This window comes from Lontra canadensis, unplaced genomic scaffold (genome assembly GCF_010015895.1).
Source record: "Lontra canadensis isolate GAN:19392208 unplaced genomic scaffold, GSC_riverotter_1.0 scaffold25, whole genome shotgun sequence".
Classification (NCBI taxonomy): Eukaryota; Metazoa; Chordata; class Mammalia; order Carnivora; family Mustelidae; genus Lontra; species Lontra canadensis.
Genome location: NW_022631019.1, coordinates 21655039 through 21676893, shown reverse-complemented (window position 1 = coordinate 21676893; position 21855 = coordinate 21655039). Strand labels below are relative to the sequence as shown.

At 49.9% G+C, this 21855-nt stretch overlaps 1 pseudogene; it reads left to right on the top strand.

The window, feature by feature from the left end:
• Positions 1 to 20829: 20829 nt before the first annotated feature.
• LOC116871354 lies at positions 20830 to 21290 on the top strand (annotated as a pseudogene).
• The last annotated feature ends 565 nt before the right edge of the window (positions 21291 to 21855 follow it).

The window sequence follows — 21855 nt, the reverse complement described above, 5'->3', positions numbered from 1 at the left end:
TTATTGCAATTCTACGGCGTCTGACACAGATTGACACTTTTAATTCATGGTTTAAACCCACACGCAAACAAAGCGGAGCGGATATTATTCCTCCCAAAACCCAGCTCTGCACCTGCCCTACGATTCTCTGCTGATGTCCAAGCCCGTCTTGGGCTTATCTGGGCCTGTTCGACTCACTGGATGTCAGAACAGAGCCACTCTCCCTCGTGCCATCCGTCAGCCTGGTGTGACCGTGACTGTGTCAGCAGCTCCCTGCTCGCTCTGCTCCGAATCCCGCTCAGCTCCGAATCCGGGCATCTCCTGCATTCTGAGGAGGGAGGGAGCAGCCCAGGAGCCTCCTCTTCCAGCAGGCTCTGGGGCATCAGGAGAGAGGGAGGGCACTGAGCCCCTCACAGCTGGCCCAGCCCATCTTCCCCCACCTTGGACTAGATGGAGCCGAGGTTCCACGGACGGGAGGCAGGCTTGAGTCTGCAGACGTGAGCTCCTATCACACCTCTATTCACCGCCTTCCCGGGTCTTGCTGACCCTAGGTTTTCTTGTCTGTAGAATGGGAATAATACTACTTAATTTGCAGAACAGGTGTGAGGACAAAATAAGCTGATTGATGCTAAAAAACTTGCTTGGTCCTTTGCGCTTAGGAGCTGCATAATAAATGTTGCTCTCTCTTCCTCCCCTGTCTATGGCAGGAGGAATTGTGCCCCACCCCAGAGACGTCTATGTGTTAATCCCTGGCACCAAGAACACGTCATTGTATGGCAAAGGGGACTTGGCAGATGTGGTTAAGGTTATGGACCTTGAGATGGGAGATAATGTCAGTCTGATTAGAGTGGGTGGGCCCAATCGAATCCCATGAACTTGAAAGTAAAAGAAAGAAGTAGAAACACCAGATGGAAGAGGAAGGAGAGGTTCAAGGCACAAGCAAGAACTGATGCACCACAGACAGATTTGGAGATGGAAGAAAGGGCACAGGAGTCAAGGGAGTGGGCCCCAGGAAATGGGGACCTCGGTCCAGTAGTCACAAAGAGCCAAGTTCAGCCAACCACCCACTGAGCCAGGAAACAGACCCTCCCCAGGAGTCTCTAGAAAGGAATGCCATTCTGCCATTTCTTTATCATGCTGTGAGGACTTTACCTGACCTACCACCTACAGGTATCTATGGTAGCCAAGTGTGTGGCTATGAGCTGCTAAATTTGTGGTGATTTGTTAAAGCAACAACAGAAAATTAATACACCTACCTTCCCCCACCCTGAGCCTAAACTCTCAATGTCAACTATAACCCAGACCCAGGAGGTGTGCACTGTTCCCCAGACCTGTCCTGTCCTCAGTGCCTCTGCCCAGGCCTCAGTGCTTCTCTTCAACTCGGCGAACTCCTATTCACCCTTCAAAACCCATCATGCCATTCATCCATTCTCCACAGTATTCCAGGTGTTGGGCCAGAGTCAGGCCCAAGGGACCGATGCCTGGAAGGATTTGACACTTACCTTCCAGTGTTCTTAAGACCAAACTTCTCAAGCACCCCAGCCCTGCTTGGCCTGGTCTCATGCTTGGCCCGCCTGAAGGGTCTAGGCCTGCTTCACCCAAGTAGGTGAATTTACTCAGGGCTTGAACAGCAACAGGTCACTGGCCAGCAAACCTGAGCCACCTTCTCCAACAGAAGCTTCAGCAGAAATAAAGGAGATACTTTTTGCTCTCCATCCACCTGACTCCTGGATCTTTCCTTCAACTGGTTCCTAACTCAGGTAGGGAGGAGGAGGAAAGCAGGTAATCTTTATTACCCCCTTGAACCCCCATGGTGACACCCCATTAGATGCCCGAAGAGAATGCTATATCCACCCACTTCCTGCTAACTCCACCACGACCACCCTGCCCTCCAATGCACTTGAACCCTCAAGGAGGCCCCTTCACTAACCTCTTTGCCATCAGAGTCTTCCTCCCTACGTCACCAACACTCAAGCCCCCTCCCCGGGATGCATGCGCCTTCTGAAACAAGAAGTTGCTAAGCGCCTGTGGGCAGCAGGTCGAAGCGCAAACCCTGCACTCGGCATTCCAGGCCCTGCCTGCTCGGACTCGTGCAGCTCTGGGCCTGTGCCTCCTTGTCCTCCCAGACGCCAACACTGTAGTGTTCCTAACGCTGCGGATCCCTGACCACACGGCGTCCCCCGCACCTCTGCATCTGCAGGATGGCCCCTAGTCCTTGGGGTCCCCTCTTCTCCAGGGAATCTGCTCTTCCTCTAGGACTTAGCCCAGAGGGGACTCCTATAGAGCCAACCCGACCTCCCCCCGGCCCCCTCATCAAGGTAAGTGTGTCCACTTTGCCCCGACGACAAACTCCACTTATGAGAGTGCCAGAGTCTCACATGTGAACACGGAGGGCAGGACCAGCCTTTCTCCTCCGGAAACCTCAGGATTTCCCAGCCCAGAGTCAGCAGGGCCAGACCCTGTCGCTGGCTCTGCTCCACAGGGGATCTCCAAAGCATCACAAACTCCTGAGCTCCCCCTGCAAACCTGCCGCCTTCTGGGTGAGCTGGGGCCTGAGGGCCACCCCTGCCAGGAAAGCTTCCCAGCTGTCAGTTCTCAGATGCCCATGCTCCATGGCATGTATCTGCTGGCACATGGGTGCCTCCGAAGACCCTGTGAAAGTCAGAGGGGACACATGACTTGATACCGCTCAAATGACCTCTTGGTGCCCAAGTCTAGATGCTTCTAAAGACCCTACTGTGGGCAAGGGACACATCAGCTGCACTGTCCTCCATCCTCCACAACCAGCCCTATTAGCTCTTCAGTGAGGAGCCCCCGGAGCACCCACACAGGCCTCGGGGTGGGCCCCCACCATCCTGGTGATGAATCCTCTGGCTCTCCTGCCATTGGCAAACACGGCAGCCACAGATCAGAGCCTCTCTCACCTCCTGCGGGCTCCTATACAGACCACAGCCATGCCCGGGCCTTGGGTCCATGGGAACCCTGGGCCAGCAGGATCTTACTGCCCTGAGCAGCCTGGGACCATGAGACATAGATGCAGGGGTAGACACAGCCTTTGTCTGCTGAAACAGAGCCCACTGGGGGCACACACCACCCCAGAAGTGGTGTTCCTGGATTGCCTATGGGGGTGTGGGGCACAGGGACTGACCCTGATGGACCTGGGTTTGATTCTGGCTTGGCCATTTCACCACACGGGTGGCATGGGCAAGTCTCCTTGCCTCTCTGAGCCTCAGTTTCCCATCTGGGTGAGTGTGGGAGGGGCTGCAGGGGCGGGGCTGGAACCAAGCTCCCAGGGCCCTGAACAGGCTCAAGGTCAGGTCATGGCTATAGGAGCAGTGGGGCCTCGAGGGGCTCTGAGCAGCAGGAGGACAGGCCACTCCTGTGTTTCAGACAAATCCCTCCGGCCCCTGTGGGTTGTGGGGACAAAAGGGTAACCTGCTGTGCAAAAGCTTAGACCTCCCACAGGTCAGCAGCCATCCAAGAAATGGCAGCAAAGGTGGTGGGGGGAGGGTTCGGAGACAGTGGCTCCCAGGACACCTTCCCACCACCCATCAGCACACCAGCGCCTCCTGCATGCAGGCACTGAACCCCGCACCTCATAGTACCCAGCACACCACATCCTCTCCTCCCTGCATCCTCACAGCCCCCAAGAAGTGGGTGTCATTTCCATCCGCTTTCACAGAAGGAGAAACTGAGGTCCAGAGGAACCGCAGAATGGGAAAGACCTGGGAGAACTGCCCTCCAGGCCCACACCCATTTCACAGAGGGGAGAACTGAGGCCCAGAGATTGGCAGTGACTTTCAGAAGAGAACTGTCTTAATGCAATGCTAAATGCCCCTGGTGCAGGCCTGGCGTGCACACAAGGGTCAGTAAACAGGGGTTCCCTCTGCTCCCGGGCCCTTCCAAGGCCTCTGTGTCAGAGCTCAGGCTGGGAGCACCCCTCGAGCACCATCAAGACGAAACTGAAATGTGGATGGATAATGCCGGCCACCAGTCCTCCCAGTTCCGTGTCACCCCCAGCCCATGCGAGTCTGCGGTCCAGCCTGGGTGTGGCTGGAGCTCAGGCTGACTCACAGTACCGCCATCCTCCACTGGCTCCTGATGCCCAGCGGTGTCCCCAGACCTCTGAGGGCAGGAGCCAGGCTGGGTCCCAACTTCTCCCCGGACCCAGATCCAGGAGACAGGGTAGGTGTCGGTCTCAGCTTGGGGGGTAGTCGGGGCCCGCTGGGAGCAAGGAGGGCTCTCTGCTCCCAGGTCACTAGGGAACCAGGAATTCCCAGTCACTGGGGCATCGGGAGCAGGGAACAGGGGTGGTGATGGGCCGTGGAGCCGGGTCAGGTAGGGCCAGGCTGGAGGGGCTCTGGGGAGCAGGGGTGCTTTGGAAGGGCTGCCAGAGGCTGCCCCGTGAGCCCCAGGGAACACCCAGGACTGTAAGAGGGAGAGGTTCACAGCCTGAAGGTTCCCCGGAGCTGTGACGGCGTCTCCCTGCCCAGGCTGTGCTCAGCGGGCCCCATGCCCCTGGAGAGGGCAGGTCGGCTTCTCCCCCAAGAGCACTCAGCCACCACATCCCTCTCTCACAGCACCTGCAAGAAGGACCCGTGGACAGTCTCTCTGCTCTGCTTCTCTGGGGCTGGACTGCGTGACTGCCGACCTTCATGGGAGCTGCAGGCCTGTGAGAAGGGAACGCACACTGTCCCCTCCCACGTGGCAGGAGGGCCCACCCCATGGCCCATCACTAGAGACCACATGAGGCTCTTTTGTGCCCGTCCTCCTTAGAAGCTGCCCCATGTGCCCAGGGACCCATTCTACGCATGTCAGGGCAGACCCCAAAGGTGGCCTCTTCTAGAAGGGTCCCAACTCCACCCCATCAGGGAGAGCCCGGACGCTGCCCCTCCAAGAGGCAGACCCAGACCTGGGTCTAAGGGGAGCAACCCTTAGAGCCATCTGGTCCACCCCTCCCTCCTTTTTTCAGAGGGGAAACGGAGGCCCAGAAAGGAGAAGTGATTTCTCAGGGACCACCTGCAATTTGGCGACAAGATCCTCTCCTCCTCTCACCGCTCCACCTCTTCCTCTCCACCCCCGCCCACTTTTTTTCTTATCTGTGTCTAGGTCTTGCCTCACATTACACGGGGACTGTGTTATGTTGTGATCACATGACCTCGGGAGTCAGGCAGACCTGGTTGAAACCCCAACCCCACGACTTCCTGGCCACAATATCTGACGGCGTCTCTGGGCTTCTTGGAGCCTCAGTCTCTCCCTGGGAAACAGGGCAAATCTAAAAGAGAGAAAAAGAGAGAAGTGCCACTTGGGATAAAGCCAGAACCGGGCTCCTGACCCCTCTTCCTCGGCTGCTATGTTGCTGAAGGACCCACCATGCCCCAGACCTGCCCTAGCTTGGGTTTCAAAGGCATGTGAAGGATACTGGGGCATTTTGCCCATTTTAATACCTACAAAGGGGAGAGTATGGGCTCAGTGACTACATGACAGTGACAGAGCTATTTTTCAACTCCAGCCCGGGGTGGTAAAAACCCCCTCCCCTTGCCATCTGCCTCCCCAAGCTTCTGCTCATTCTGAAGCAGCAAGACCCCTACCCAGATGCCCCCTGACGGCTGTCCTGGGATACAGGGGATGGGGGGCGGAGGGGGAAGAAGAGGCAGGTCTGGAATTGTAGGTGCCAGTCTTCCTGTCCCTCCCTCCGTGTCAGGAGGGTCTGTCTGGACCCAGAGCTTGGGAAGAGGCAGGAAGCAGCAGCCTGCATTCTGGGCAGCGTGGCTGGCCTTTCACCCGGAAGCAATCCGTCTCCAGCACCAGGCCTTTCCGAGTCCTCCCTCAGCGACGCGCAGCCTGGTCCAGGGACGGCCAGCCCGTACACCGTTGTCATTTCCTGGCAGAGCCATAGGGTGACTCGTGACGGGAGTGAATGGTCTCAGGTGGTTTAGGAGGGCCTCTTGGAGGAAGTGACACCTGAGCTGAGACAGTCACAGAATCTCAAGGCTGGTCCTCCAGCCCAGAGTCACCACCTGGAACGCCCCCAAGGCCAGGGCTGGCAGGTTGAACGGACAGGACCACGACAGGGCAAACAGGCTGAGGCTCAGCATAGAGGGGCCTCCAGGAGCCGTGAAAACGGAGTGTAAGCCACGAGTCCCCTGTGCGGGCAGAAGCTACCCAGCTTCAGCCAACCATCTGGGCCACACCCAGGGTCGTTAGACCTCTTCATTTTTTAGGAGAAAAGAAAATCAAACGTTTATGTGAGCTATCCCAATTTTTAGACTTTCCCAATTCATTCTATTTTTTTCAGAAGACATTTTGTGGGGAGAAAAGTCCATCCCCCACCAGATACATCCTGCAGGCCACCCTTGCACAACTCTTGACCCAGTCCAAAAATCTCCATTTTACACGGGGGCACGGGATTCTCCATCTCTGTCTTTCTCTCCATCCCTCCCAGCCTTGGCACCTCATCTCCATGCCCCGCCTGGCGCTCCCCCTCCTCCCCCTCACTCCTTCCCTCCTCCCCCCATGTATGCCAGGTTTATTTTCAGAACCTCCGAATCCTTCCAAAGCCTCTGACATTTACTCTTTGGAATTAGAAAATTTTCTATTTCTCTTTCCCAGAGCGAGGCTGGCGGATGAGATTTCCCCGGGGACCCACCTGCCCTTCCAGAGGTGAAGTACAGGGGGCAGAGCTGGCTTATGTCGGTCCAGCACCGACTGTACCAACCAGCAATTATTAGGCACCCACTGTGCCCGCCAGACTCTTCTCAGGAACCACCACAGTCAGATCATTTAACAACCCTGTGGGCTTGGTGTTACCATCTGCACCGGGCAGGTGAACGGGACGGGTAAATCACAAGATCATGTGGTAAGTGAGAGGGGGAGCAAGGATAAAACCACACCTCTTGGGCCCCAAAGTCCATTTCCTTCTTCTGTGCTCTGCCTTCAAGGTCCATGGGTGCTGAGGCCCTGAAGGACAGGCAGCATTTGGTCAGAAGAAGGAATTAGAAGGGGGCACTCCAAGGAGGTAACTTCCAAAACAAAGACACAAAGGTAGAAACAGCACATGTCTGAGGGGCCAGTGGGAGAGGCTGGAGTAGTGGGGCCATGTTCAGGGGCAGAAAGGGGTCAGCTCAGCTCAGCTGCAGAGGTGGACTTGGCCTGTGTGGGTCAGGGCTCTTTGATCACAGGTGGAAGGAAAGCCAGCTCATTCTGGCTGAGTTTGAAAAGAAATACATTAGCTCATCCAAGTGGGCAGTCCAAGGGCGAAGTGAGCAGGGGTGGGAGGAGAAAGGGCTGCTTGCAGAAGGGAAACATCTTGGTCAAACAAAAAGAAGGAAGGGGAAGGTGGAGGAGAAGAAAGAGAAGGAGAGAAAGAGGAGGCAAGGGGACAGATCTCAGGAACACGCTCAAACTAGAGGGCTTCCATGCACAGGGGACTTCTGTAAGCATTTTACAAGCACCAACTCTTCTATTCTCAGAACAATTGCACGACATATGTATTGTCATTACACCCACTTTATAGATGAAGGAACTGAGGTTCAGAGAGGTTGAGGAGCTCCTTCAGAGTCACAGCTGCTCCAAGATTTTGTATCTCGGCTTCAAAGTCAAGATCCTAACCACTGCAGGGCACGGCCTGCCCGCTGGACCGAGGGCAATGCTCCCAGTCCCCCCACCAGCTCCACGCACTAGTGGCCATCACGTCATCATCACCGTAAGAGTTTGCTGGGGCTGCCATAACAAGACACAACAAACTGGGTCACTTCGAACAACAGAAATTTGTCTCTTCGTTCTGGCTAGATCAAGTCCCGTATCAGGATGTCTGCAAGGCTCCACTCCCTCTGAGGGTGCTGGGGGGCAGGATCTGCCCCTGGTCTCTGAAGCTTCCAGGAGCTCCAGGAATTCCTCAGCTGATGGACAGCCATCTTCTCTCCCTGTGTCTTCACTTTGTCTTCCCTCCGTGTTGGTCCCTGTGTCCAAATTTCCCCTCTATGGAAGGACACCAGCCACATTCAATTAGGGCCCCACTTAACCATCTCTTTTAACGTGGTTACCTGTAGGGAGACCCTATTTCCAAAGAAGGTGACGTTCTGAGGGAGTGCGGGTCAGGACAGAGCACATCACTCCAGAGAAACACCGTTCAGCTCATGACAACCATCAGCCCCACTTTGCAACAACACGTCAGCCATTCTCAACTGTCCTGACCGGTGACATCTGGGCCCAGAGGAGGACGGCCCCAGGTGGTTCAGAGCTAGGCACAGAGGCAGAGAAGTGCATTCAAGCCTTCTTCCAGGACGGGGGAGGGAGGGGTGGTGCGCAGCGGCCCTGAGAAGGAGACCAGCTTGGGGCCCGGAGGAGGGGGCAGGGGGCGTGGGAGAGGAGCGTCAGCTCAGAACCCATTTCCAGCCGGTCCTGAAGAATTGCAGATTTTGAAATATGAAGCGCAAATGGAGAAGACATTCAATTGAAATGGAAACGTGTTATGGTGGGCAAAAAGGAAAGAACATGGAAACTGCATTTCCTCTCAGGACGTGTTTATGTCTCTCTTGAAAGGAAATCCCCTAATACAGCAGCCCTGGACACTGAGAGGCAGAGGTAAGGGGGCCCGGCTTCCAGGTGGAAAGTTGGCAGCAGCGATGGGACTGATGTGGCGGTTCTTGTGCTCAGGACACCGCCCCGGGGAAGAGGGTCTCATGGTGATGGTGGGGAGCCTGGGAGGAGCCGGCTGGCACTGACTTGCCAGGTGACTCTGGGCACACCACTCAAGAACTCCAAGCCTCCCTCCTCACCCACCCCCAGCAGCCACACTCAGGTCCAACCTCCCCGACCTCCCCATCCCTGGGGCAGAAGGCAAAGGGCCACAGGGCGGCCATGGCGGTGCAGAGAAGGGGCACCAGGATTTAGTGATGTGACAAGCACCTGGAGGTGGCTGGCTGCTTCACTTCCATAGGCATTAGCTACAGGTGCACAGTGCCCTACCCCCCGCGGGAGCCCCCAGGCCCCAGGGCTCACCTCTGACCTTGACCCCAGCAGGAAGCCTGCCACCAGGTGGTGACCAGGGCCCAGGGACCAGGGTAGCCCCTTCTCGCCTCTCAGGAGCTGATGATCTTTACACAGGACAGAGGGCAAGGCTGTAGGGTGGCTGGGTGGGGGAGGGTGTGGGACAGCAGACTCACAGTTCTGCAACGATCACCCTGTCATTTCTCCCCATGGGCCGTTCATCTATCCCTCCCAGCAAACCCACATGATCCCCACTTAGCAGATAAGGAAACTGAGGCTGGGGACGATAAGGCATGTGCCCAGTCACCCTGCAGGAGCATGAGGACACAGGGCTCCCACTCCCACCTCCTGGTTCCAAAACAGGCACCTGGTTCCGCCCCGCCCCAGAGCTCCTTACGAGCGGGTCTCTGCCTTCCAGCCTGTGTGCTCCTCGAGGGCAGCGGCTCTGCCTCCTTCACCCCTGCATGACTGTTGTGCGGATTCCCAAGCTCCAGACCCAGGAGCCCCTCCACCAGCTTCCTCTGGGAGGCTCAGTAAAGACGCAGAATCTTGGGGCACCTGGTGGCTTAGTCGCCTAAGCATTTAACTCTTGATTTTGGCTCAGGTCATGACCTCAGGGTTGTAAGATCAAGTCCCATGTTGGGCTCTGCACTAGGTGTGGATCCTGCTTAAGATTCTCTGTCCCTCTACCCACCAGCCCTCTGCTTCTCAAAGGGGGAAAAAATATGCAGGTTCTTGGCCTCTCCCACAGCTGCTCTATCAGTGTCTCTGGGGTGGGGATCCCACCTGAAGTTTTTACAAACTGCCCAGAGGAGTTATGTCCCAGCACCTATGCGCTAAAACCATGAACGTCACTCTCTCTGACTATGTCTTTGGGCTTGAGGGGCAGGTGTGGTGCTGAGTACTTTACATACAGTGGTTCAGTCAAAACTCACCAGTGTCATCTACCATTATATCCCCCTTTTACAGACAAGGAAGCTGAGCTCTGGGCTGATTGAGTAATTTTCCCGGCATCTCCCAGTTGATGGACTGGCATTGAACCTCACACGACACCCTCAGACACCAGCCAGCATCAGCACCTCTCACTTGTGCACTAACGCAAACATGAGCATGCTTCCCAGAGCGAGAACAGCAATGACCAACACTTATTCAGCATTTCACAGACACAAGCCTGACAGCAAGTGCCCCGTGACAAAGCCTTCCTGAATCTCCCGCCTCTTGGAATCAAGTACAATTATTAACCCCACTTATATTAGGAAGGGCTAAGTCTCCTACCCAAGCTCACACAGCTGGTTCTTTTCAGAGCCAAGATCTGAACCCAGGTCTTCCCATCAAATCACATCCACACTAGTCTCTGCTCGTCTCCAGCCATGGACCCCACTAAGTCATCATAGATAAAGAAAAATAACATGTATTGAGCATTTACTGTGTCTGGGCACATAGAGCTTAACTCAGTGCCTGTCCTATAGCCAACACTCAAAACGCATCTGCCGATGGACTCGCTCTACATATGTGAACTCGCTTAAGGCTCAGATCTCCCCGTCAAGCCTCATGACCACCTAGGAGGTAGGGGTTGTTATTACTCAATTGTGCATTTAGGGAAACTAAGGCTCCTAGAGTCAGAGGGTGTGCCCAAGATCATGCAACACGAGTGCTCAATCAACAGTAACTTGTGGTGTCCTCTTCTTCCTTCCCCTCCCTTGGATACACACTGACATCTTGCTGGGGACCCTTCCTTAATCCTCCCCAAATCCTGGAATGGCCCCTTGGGCTGCAGAATCAACCAAACCCAATCCTCATCCCTGCCTGGATTCTCATCACGTTCTGTGATGAATGTCATTGTTATGCAAGCCATTCTGAGTGTGGTTTCATTGACTTGGAGTCTGAGCATCATTATGGATACAAGGATCATGATAATGTGCAGGAAATGTAATGTGATCGTTGAAAGAGATTATCAGTGGAGGAGGCTGGGGGCCAGGAGAAAATAGAATCATTGGTGTGACTGTGAAAGCTCACACCTGTGCCGCTGCCCCCCCCACCACCACCCCCCACCACCACCCCCTACCCCCATCCCAGTCCCCTCTCACCACACTCCAGCCCCTGGAGCTCACTGTGCTCTGGATGCCCTCCCCCCATCCCCACACAGATGGGAAAACAGATGCTTATGGAAGAAAGTCATGGACTAAGATGGCCCAGCAAGTGGGGGACAGAGCCCAGAAGCGGCCCCAATGGGTCTGGTGCCAAACTCAGCAAACATTGCCCTACACCATATCATGGAAAATCAAACCTAATTCCATTGTGTGGATTCCAGAAGGACAATGTCAATCGAATTCACTCATCAGGCACATCCCTCCTCCTCCTTCAAAGGAAAGCAAAGAAGTGGAAACTGAAGAAGGTGCTCTGGATGGTAGTCCCAAGAGGGTGGACGGTGGACCACAGGTTGTAGCACAGGTGAGTGGGATGTACTTAGACCTGAGCCCACAGTCAGCAGCAAACCCCCTTACCCCGAGGTAGGAGAGCATACGGGAGCACAGAGAAGAGCCAAGGAGACAGAGTGGATGTCCGCTCCTGGGAGAGCCTACCCCAGCCTTCCTGAAATGGGGATGAGTGGTTTCGCCGAAAGAGAAAGTGATTTGGCTTATTGTGCCCTGAAAGAATTGATCTTTCTCTTTTCATGTTGAGGCTCAAAGGGCCAAGTTTAATCCGAAGAAGACTTTACACTCAGTTATTGACAAGAGTGAGGTCAGCAAGAGCTAATGGGGGCCATTTCTACCTGTGCACATGGTCAGTCACAGCGGCTACCAAGAGAAGGTTGTTAGCAGCCAGAGGCTGTTTAGTGCTTGACCAAGGATGGGGGGTATAACTACCCCTAATGCTTTGTTCTGGATTCTTTCTTCCCCCATGAACTGCAGTGAATCTAACTCTAACATGCCCAAATCCAGATGTGTGGGACCCCAGGGAACAAAGACAGTTGAGAACAGCGAAAGAAGCACAAAGCCTTCAGCTCTTGCTAGAAGTGGAGGAGGATCTGGGAGGCTGCCCAACTGTGAGAACAAGTTTCCCTATTCAAATGCCTGCAGCCCTGACTGGAGAGACAGAACTTCTCAACATGGTCAACAAGGTCCTCCCTGGCCTGGACAAAAACTTGCCCCAGCCATACCTCCCCCAACTCCCCTCCCTTTATCTGCTCTAATCACGCTCGCTTCCTGGCCCTCCTGACCTGCTCATCCCAGGGCCTTTGCATGTGCTGCTCTTTTGCCCAGAATACTTTTCTCTCCCCTCTTACTTGAAAACTTCTATTTACCACTTCCTCCAGAAAGTCTCCCCTGACCACTCACTGCAGCTGTCGTTTTGCATGCATTTAGATGATTGATTTTTTTATATCATCTGCTCCCACTGTAGTCTAAATTCCAGGGGACAGGAACCATACCTGATCCTTCTCTCTGTTGTATCCCCAACACCTAGCACAATATCTATCACAGAGTGAATACCCAGTAAATACTGAGTGAATGAATGAATAGGGAGTTTCAACAATGTTTGCCACAGACGGATAAAACTCTGTCCTGTGTAAACATTAACTAATTATCTAAATGTTCAGGAGGTCTCACTAGTTTGAGGGATCCCGGAGCTAACCAGTGATCCAGGGAGCACTTTGGGAGATCCAAATTAAGGCAATAAGAGAACCACATATCAACGTCAAGGTTGAGAAAGATGGAGGGGAAGGAGGGAAGGTGGAGAGAACAGAATGGCCCTTCTCTTCCCCGACTCCCACCACTGCCAGCCCCCGCCCCCAATTCCCAGAAACACTCCCCTCTCTATATTCCTGAACATGGTGACTCAGCCAGGGCCCCACCAATAGATTCTCCCCATCTTCCTTTAATAACTAAACCTCAAATTTCAGCTTTGTACCTGGTTGCCCCGACTACATTTCCCCAGGCTGGAAAAGCCTTCACCTCCGTCCATTCTTGCTACCTTGAGTTGGACCCAGCCATCCACAAAGCAAGGGTAGGGGGAAGAAAATTTATGGCATCCCTGATGGGATGACGATTATGAATAGCGGGCTGTCCCATCACCACCTGTCACAGCCACGGGGAGGACCCTGGGACAGACAGGCACTGCAGGGCCTGCTCTGTCCTCAGCCCTAGCCTGGTGGAGTCATCAAATAAATCCAACATTTAGAAAAGGGGGGGTGGCATGGGGGACTTCAGCAGACACTTTCCTGAAGTGTAATGGCAATAAAAGAGAAAAATGGACCAGCTCACTCCAGATAACCAGCGCCAGGGAAGTAATTATCCCACTCAGGTCCTCGGCGAGGATGCCAGTGGCAGAGGCACCTGCCCAGGTAATTCATCAGCCACAGATTTATGGACTCCTCAGGAGCCCCTGGATAAAGTCTCCCCTCCAGTTAACTCAAGACAATGCTATTTAGATTTTGTCAAGATTATTGCTCTTCTCTGCTGTCCCTGAGTGGGGAGGAGGGGACCATCGCGTGTGGCCCAACTGAATATAGGTTGGCTGGTGGCAGCCTGAAGAAAGATATCCCCAAGTGAGCCCATTGTTTCCAGCTGCCCGAAACTTCCCCAGGGTCTTCCTTTCTCCCTGGAGTCACCGAGCTGCTGGGGTCATGTCAGGCGAACAGAGAGCCCAGCAGCATGCTCATAGCGGAAAAGACTGTGTTCTGTAGAAGGACCACAAACCTTGGTCTCCCCATCTGTGAAATGGGAATCAGCATGGGTAATGGGGGCTCTCATTGTCTCTATTGTATGACATTTTAAAATGAGTATATACTCAATGAATACTGTTACGCTGAAAAGAAATAAAAAATTAAAAAAAAAATTTAAATGAGTATATACTGCTTTTGAAAGGAGAAAATAAAACACAATGAAATGGAAATAAAATGAAGATACGAGCCCACACCTCCTCTATCTGCAGTGAGACTTGAACTAAGTGGAACCAGGTGGGACCGATGAGCACATGCTGGGCACACAATGCGGGTCACTGCCAGGCTCCTCCTGTTACTGTGGCCGGTGATGGTTATTGTTATTGGAAATCAGCATTCTTGGCAGGTGTTGACTGCACAGTGACCATGAACAGAGAGGATGACCTCTCTGATTCATCTATAAAATAAGAAAGACATTGTCTTCCTGCCTAGAGGTAAGAGGATGGACCAAGAGAACTTTTCCTGCATTTCCAGTCCCAGAAACACCTTTGTGTCACAGCAGCTGGTGGCCATGGACAGAGGACAGGGAGACACTGAACGGGCCCCTCAGCTTCCCCTGCATCCCTGCCCCCGCATTCCAACACTCATTCGTTCAGGCACCAGGAGCATTTCCTTAGTACTCAGGAAGCTGAAGCCCAGGCCCCCAGGGAGTTCTGAGCCTGGCAGGCGAGGGACATGAGGGACACGCAGGCACAGGCAAGTCTGGGACAGCCAGAGGCAGGAGCCAGGTTGTGGGGGGGGGGGCGTGCAGGGCTTGTCTGCATTGCCTGGGGAGGGCAGGCGAGCCTCGCGGGAGAGGTGATATTGACCTGAGAGTGGGGAGGAGGCGTTTGTCTTGGGGTCATGGTGGGAAGGGCACTCCAGGCAGGGGGAACAACATATGCAAAGGCCCAGAGGCTCGGAAGCATTTGGGCTGTTCAAGGAAGAGCACCGGGCTTGGAATGGCTGAAGGATGGGGTGTGTGTTTTAGGGGTGGAGCCAGAGGCGAGAGATGAGACCAGGAAGCCCAATGCTGGGTCCTTCTCCCTGTCTCCACCACTGACACCCAGAGCACTGCTTTCTGCCTGTGAGTTTAAGTCCAAGCTCTGCTTTTGATCCATTATGGGACTCTGAGCAAGTAGCTTCACCTCTCTGAGCATCAGCTCTCTCAGTGATAAAAATGAGGATAAGATGCCTCATCAACGTGTAAAAGAAATAAAATTCCCATTCATTCATTCATTTTTTCATTCATGCAGCAGCTAGGAGAGCATCTGTGCCCCCAACCCGGCACTGGAGCATTATCAAGCCCTTCATAATCCATGGCTGATGAGGTCTCATTGTTGCTGGGTGACTCCAATGTGACCCCTGGACACGGTCTCCCTGGCCTGGCCACCAGGTGAGGAGGCAGCTAGCTGCCCTGGAAGGAGGCAGGATTCCTGCTATGGGAAAGGGTAGGCTCTCCCTGAAGTCCCTCCTTCCGGTGTGTCCCTGTCCCTCACTGCCCCTCAGGGCCCTCGTCACCCTCGTCCAGGGGCCCCATTCAACAAAGAAGCACAAGATCGTGGCTCTAACTTTGGAGCCAGCCTGGCCACGAATGCTAGTGCTGCCTCCTCTGAACTGGGAGACTTCAGAGAGCTCCCTCAGCTCTTGGAGTCTGTTTCCTCGTCCGTAAAATAAAGGTGGTAACAGTTCTTTCCTTGTGGAGTGAAATGAGATAAAGCACAGCACTATGCAGAGTATACAGTAGGTACTCAACAGTTGCTTACAATCATTGGTCTGATAGGTTTTGAGCTCCACCTGAGCCTCTTTCAGGTGTTCCCTCAGGCTGCCTCACATCCCTGCCCTGAAATCACTGCCCCCCTCCCCCTTCCTGGGTTACAGGCTTGTGACTGTGCCCCAGAGAAGCTGAGTATCTCCAGCCTGGCCCCAGGCTTGGCAGGAAGCTCAGCACCTGCCACGTGGTGGGCACTCGGTGCAGTAGGTGAATGGCGTTGTGAGAAAGGCATCCTCCTCCCACTGCCCAGAGCTGCCTGAGCCTCAGTGGCTGCCCTGTCATAAAGAACCAACCCCTCCCTGCCTGGGACATCCATCCCCAGCCCGCAGCTCAGCTCACAGTTCCATCCCTGAGCCTCTGGCCTGAGTCAGGGTCTGCTGCCTCCCAAGGACCCCTGTGATGTCACTGCCCACCGGGACACCCAAGCATCACATCCTGTGGATCCCACCATTCTGTGTTCTCTTATCTAACAGGACAGCCCTGTCATTTATCTGGCACTAACTGTACATGTAGCAAGGCTAACTGTACTCTGAGCTGCAACCAGCTGGTGTCTAGGTCTGCAGAAAACTCGAGGCAGGGGGTCTTCCTTCCCAGCTCAGGGCAAAACATGCTCCCGTGAACCCCTCCTGATTTCCCGGTTCTACACCATCTCAGGATGAGGTCATTTCCCCGAAAAGGAGGCTGAGAGGAGGTAACAGTCAGAGGTGGTGACAGTAAACTATAAACAAATGGCCATTCACAATAAAATCTTTAGTAAGAAAATACTTAGGAGTAAATTTAACAAGTGAAAAATAAGGTTTGTACACTGAAAACATTGCTAAAGATCCAAATAAAATGTGAGACATTTCAGGTTCAAGGGCTAGGAGACTCCGTGTTGTTGACTTGGCAGTTCTCCCCCAGATTGATCCACAGATTAAAGGCAATCCCTATCAAAACCTCAATAAGGTTTTTTACCGAGTTGACAAACTGACCCCAGGATTCATATGGAAAGTTAAAGGACCAAGAAAACACCAATTTTGAAAAAGAACAAAGTTGGAGAACTTACCCTATCCAATTTTAAAACATACTGTGAAGCCATGGTAACCAAGGTAGCATGGTATTGGGGCAAAGACGGGCATCTGGGTCAACGAAGGAAACTGAGAGTCCTAAAACAAGCCCTTCAATTTATGGGGAATTGATTTTCAACAAAGGTACCAAGGCGGTTCAATGAGGAAAGAATAATCTTGTCAACAAACAGTGCTATTCATCTGAACTCAAATACACACTTCATGCCATGCACAAAAATTAACTCAAAATGAATCAAAGTCTTAAACATAAAAACAGAAACTATAAAACTTCCAGAAGAAAATAAAGGAATAAATCTTCATGACCTTATATTAGGCAGGGTTCTTGGAAATGCCACCAAAAGGGGGCACCTAGGTGGCTCAGTTGGTTAAGTGTCCAATTCTTGGCTTCAGATTAGGTCATGCTCTCAGGGCTGTGGGATAGAGCCCTGCGTCAGGCTCTGCACTCAGTGTGGAGTCACTTGAGATTCTTTCCCCATCCTTCTCCCACCCCTTCTTCTCCTCCCCCAGCTCATGCTCTTTCTTGCTCTAAAATTTAATTTAAAAAAATAAACACTAAAAACATGATCCATAAAAATAAAAAGAAATTAAGAATCAGCAACTTTACCTTATCAAAATTCAAAACATTTGTCTCAAAGGACACCATTAAGAAAATGTAAAGACAATCCATAGACTGGGACGAAACATTTGTAAACTGCATGCTGTAAAGGTCTTAAACCCAGAATATGTCAATAACACTTATAATTTAATAAGAAGAAGACAAACAACCCAATTAAAAAATGGTCCATGACTTGGGTAGACATTTCAGTAAAGAAAATATATGAATGGCTAATTAGGTAATAATAACATGCTCAAATGTTCAACTAATGACATTAGTTATTAGGTTAAATGCAAACAAAAACCAGCAATGAGATCCCAATACACACCCACTTGAATGTCTATAATTTTTTTTAAAACACAATTTCATAAGGATGCAGAGAAACAGGAAATCTCATATATATATATATGCATACACACACACACACACACACACACACACATACATGTAGGTACAACCACTTTGTCAAAACAGCCTGGCAGTTTCTTAAAAAACTAAATAGAAACTTACCATAAGACTCAGCCTGTCCATATTCCCAGGAATCCCCTGAAGAGAAATAAAAAACATATGTCTACCAAATGATTCATGCACAAACATTTATAGCAGCATTATTCACAATAGCCAAAATGTGAAAACCACCCAAACATCCATCCACCGGTGAATGGATACACAAGCATGGTTATCCGTCCAACAGAATACTACTCAGCCATGAAAAGGAAGACCCACTGATACACACTACCCTTGGATGAACCTCAAATCTATTATGCTAAGAAGCCAAATGCAGAAGACTACATGCCATAGGGCTCTCTTTATTTGAAACAGCCACAAAGGGCAAATTGATAGAAACAGAAATCAGACCAATGATTGCTGAGGACACTGTATAAGTGTGTTGCAGGAGGAGGGGAGGGTGGAAGCAGAGCTTAATTGCAAACAAATAGAAGGGAGCTTTGGGGCAATAAACATGTTCTAAAACAGGATTGTAGTGATGACTACTCGACTCTGTGAGTTTATAAAAAATCAGTAAATTGTACTCTTAAAATTGTTGAATTTTGTTGTGAATCATACCTCGGTAAAACTGTTTACTTAAGAAATAACTTAGTTGGTTAAGCATCTGACTCTTGGTTTCAGCTCAGGTCACGATCTCAGGGTCGTGAGAATGAGCCCCAAATCTCGGGCTCCACACTCAGCAGGGAGTCTGCTTGGAATTCTATCTCTTTCTCCCTCTGCCCCTCCCATGCATGCTCGCTCTCTCTCGCTCTCTCTCTCTCGCAAATAAATAAATCTTAAAAAAAAATAAATAACTTACTCCTAACTCTGTAACCCATAGAAATGGCTAAATGAGGAAAACGATAAGTAACAAACACAGTTCTCTCCCTTCTCTTTCTCTGCCAGCTCTCATTTGTTCTGAGAAAAGGGAAAGAAGCGAGAACAGCCTCAGTGATTTGCCCCAGTCTTAGCATGGAGGCAGAACTCTAGCATGGCCAGGCCCTGCCCCTCTCTTCCTTCAACTCCCTCTGCTCTCCCATGCCTTATTTCCACCCCAAACAGGCTGGCCTTCTTTTGGGACTTCAAAGCAGCAAGGTCTTCCCACCTCAATGCTCCTGCCTGTGCTAGTATCCCTTCCAGGAACACATTTCCCTCCCTGCCTAGTTCTGCTCAATCTTTAGACCTCAGTTCAATTGCCTCTTCCATAGGAAAGCCTCCTGAGCCAGACCAGATCCCTCTACGAATTAATATCATTGACCTTATTATACCTTTCTTGATATAACTTACCACAGTAGCAACTTTACATTTCTTTAAGACATCATTTGATTCATGTTAGTCCAATCCCCATGAAGACAGGGACCATATCCTCTTTGTTTACCATTATACCTGAGGGCTCAGCACAGTTCTTGGCACATAGTAGATTCTCAGTTAACTGCTGAAAATTTAAAATTCTAAACTTCTTAATATCAAGAGATTGTAGTATTCAAAACTTTTTGTTATTTTGAAATATGATAATCCATCATTATTATACAATTATTATGTTCCTGAAATATTTTGTGTGCCAAAGAATAAAAAAAAAAAAAAAAAAACAACTACAGAAGACTAGTAAAACCTGGTCTAGCAGTTTGCAGTTTTATCATTTAAGGAGAGTTTTTTCCTCCTCTCTAGTCAGGCTAAACAAGAAAAGAAATGTAAGAATATACAAATTGTCAATATCAGAATGATCATCACTGTTGGTCCCACTGACACTAAAGAGATACTAAGGGAATGACTCTGGGTACACAAATTTGATGACTTATGTGAAATGGACAGATTCCTTGAAAGATGCAAACTACAAATTCACAGAAAGACAAATAATTTGAATAGCCATGTATCTATTAAAGAAAGTTAATCAATAATTATTTTTAAATCTCCCCCCCAAAAAAGAAAACACCAAGCCCAAATGGTTTTACTGGTGAATTCTACCAAATGTTTACATCACAATCTCTTCCAAAAAATAGAAGCAGAGGGAACATGTCTTAACTCATCCTATCAGGCCAATATTATCCTAATACCTAAAGCAGATAAAGACACTATAACAAAAGAAAACTACAGACCAAAATGTCTTTTAATATAGATGCAAAAATTACCAAGAAAATATTACCAAGAAAATATAAAAATGTATAGTAAGAATTATAAAGGACAATCATGTAGGCTTTATTCCAGGTTGCTAAGTTAGATCAACATTTGAAAATCAGTCAGTGTAATCCACTATATCGAAAGAGTCAAGAAGAAAAATCATATGATCATATCGATTGTTACAGAAAAAGCAAAAGACAAAACCTAATGCCTATTCATTCTCACAGAAGAAGGAGGAAAAGAAAGAAAAAGAAAGAAAGAAAGAAAGAAAGAAAGAAAGAAAGAAAGAAAGAAAGAAAGAAGGGAGGAAGGGAGGAAGGAAGGAAAGGGAGGAAGGGAGGAAGGAAGGAAAGGGAAGGGAGGGAAGGAGGGAAGGAAGGAAGGGAGAAATAGAGAGAGATAGGGAGGAAGGGAAAAGAAAAACTCTTAACAAATTTGGAATAGAGGAAACTTCCTCAATTCAATAAAGAACATCTATCAAAAACCCTACAGCTAAACTATACTTACTGGTGAGACTAAGATCAAAATCAAGGGAAAAAAAATCCTATTCAACATCATACTGGAAGTTGTAGCTAGTGCAATGAGACAAGAAAAAGAAATAAAAATATATTATTCACAGATGGCATAATTTTCTACAGAACCCCCCCAAATTTCTGCAAAACCCTATCAGAACTAATTAATATAGCAGGACCATAAGATACAAGATCAATATACAAAAGTTTATTGCTTTCCCATATACCATCAAGGAATAATCAGAATTTGAAGAAGGAAAAAAAAAAAAAAAAAATAAAAAAAACCCAAAAAAAAAAAAAAAATGAAGTACTTAAGTATAAATCTAACAAAATATGTGTACAGAAAAGTTTAAAACATGAAAAAAAATTTTAAACCTAAGTGAAGGAGCTAGTCCACATTCATGGATTAAAAGACCGGATACTGCTAAGATGTCGATTTTTCCTGACCTGATATACAGACTCAGTGCAATACCAATGAAAATTCCAGTAAGGTATTCCACAGATATGGCAAACTGATTCTGAAATTCACATGGAAGAGCAAAGAACCTAGAACAGTTGACAAAATAGTGAAAAAGAAGAGCAGCTTTTCCTGGCTGTGGCTTAGCCCCATGAGGAGCTCCAATCTACTTAGCAGTCATGCCGTGCAACAGTCCGTGCAGGTCCTCTAATGCAAGAAGACGATCGCAGCCGTGGCGCACTGCAAACAGGGCAGTGGCCTCATCAAGATGAATGGGCAGCCCCTGGAGATGATCATATCAGGCACACTGCAGTACCAGCTCCTTGAACCTGCTTTGTGTCTGGGCAAGGAGCGATTTGCTGTGGACATCCGAGTCCAAGGGAAGGGTGGTGGTCACGTGGCTCAGATTTACACAATCGAAATTGGCCACTCCATCTCCAAAGCCCTGGTGGCTATTATCAGAAATAGATGGATGAGGCTGTGGAGAAGGAGATCAAAGACCTCTGCATTCAGTACAACCAGACCCTGTTGGTAGCTGTTTCACCGTGCTGCGAATCCAAAAAGTTTGACAGTCCTGGTGCCTGTGCGTGCTACCAGAAATCCTACCGATAAGCCTATGGTGAGGATCAGGGTTCACCTTTATAATAAAGAATTGTCACAGTACTTAATTGCCACAAAGAACAAATTTAGAAGACTTGTGCTATCTGATTTCAAGACTAACAATAAAGTTACAGTAACTAAGACAGTGAAAGTTAGACACATAGATCAGTGGAATAGAACAGAAAGCCCAGAAATAGACCCACATAAATATAGTTGATGTTTAGAACGGAGCAAAAGAAACCAATGGATAAAGTATAGTCTTTTCAACAAATGGTGTTGGAACAATTAGACATCCATACGTACAAAACAAAAACAAAAACAAAACAAAACAACAAAAAAAAACCAGACACAGACTTTATATCTTTCACAAAATTGACTCAAACTTGGTCATAAACCTACCTGTAAAATGCAAAACTATAAAATTTCTAGAAGAAAACACAGGAGAAAAGCTAAGTAATCTTGGGTTTGGCTGCAAGTTTATAAATACAACTCCAAAAGCGCCTTACAGGGAAAACAACTGACTAGTTGAAGTGTACTAAACCTGAAAAATTTTGCTGTGAGGAAGACACTGTTTTTT